This window comes from Suncus etruscus, chromosome 1, assembly GCF_024139225.1.
Source record: "Suncus etruscus isolate mSunEtr1 chromosome 1, mSunEtr1.pri.cur, whole genome shotgun sequence".
NCBI lineage: Eukaryota > Metazoa > Chordata > Mammalia > Eulipotyphla > Soricidae > Suncus > Suncus etruscus.
In genome coordinates this window covers 11,534,733-11,535,629 of record NC_064848.1, presented here as the reverse complement: position 1 = coordinate 11,535,629, position 897 = coordinate 11,534,733, and positions in this window count along the sequence as shown.

Here is an 897-nt window from a genome sequence, read left to right as displayed (position 1 = left end):
CTAACAGCTGATTGAAGTATACCAGAAACATTCCAGCCTGTTGATGATCTCACAAAAATATTTCCAGTTTTAATCTAAATGTAGGTATCAACTAATGTGACTGGATTTTTTTTTTTTTTTACGTTATATATTACAGGGAAATAACTTGAACCCAAATTTAGGCAGTGTCAAGTGTTTGAGTCACAATTCTTCGCAAGCATGTTAACTGGAAACAGCACTTCAGACTAGAAGTGGGCCATCCCCCACACTTTGGGTGTCTGCTAGAGCCTGGGGTAAGGCTCTCATCTTGGCACTTGGATCAGGGTTTCCATTCAGTGTTATAGCAACAGTATCTAAGGAACACATCTCTGTCTCCTGTCACATTTCAGACTGAACCATAAGCAAGGACTGACCATCATCCCCCCTATGTATGCATCACAGTTCCCAGAGGCTGGGAACCCCAGGACCAGAGCAGGTCCTAGGCAGTGCAGTTGTCAGACCACAACCTGCCTGAGGGGTCACTGTGAGCTTGAAAGGCTGTACCAGCAGGAGATTATAGGCTGGCTGCTCCGTGGAGCAGAGTCCAGCCTCCATGTCCAGCTCTTACCCTGCTTTAGGAGATTGATTTTTGTTCATTCTGGCCCTTGGAAGAATTTGATTTTGCAACTGGAATATGCTTCTCTATGTACAACAAACAGATCATGTGTGTTCCCATTGACACCTCACATCCATTAAAGAGTTTGACCTCATAAGAGCCCCAGGATCATGAATAAATTCACCGTGTTCTGTATTTTTTTAATAAATTAAAGTGACAAAAAAAATAAAGTGACTTCAGTGTGGTTTTAAATATATTAAAAAATCTACATTTTAAGAAGCATAAGTATATTTATAATTGATTTCGTGTTCCCCATGGTACTT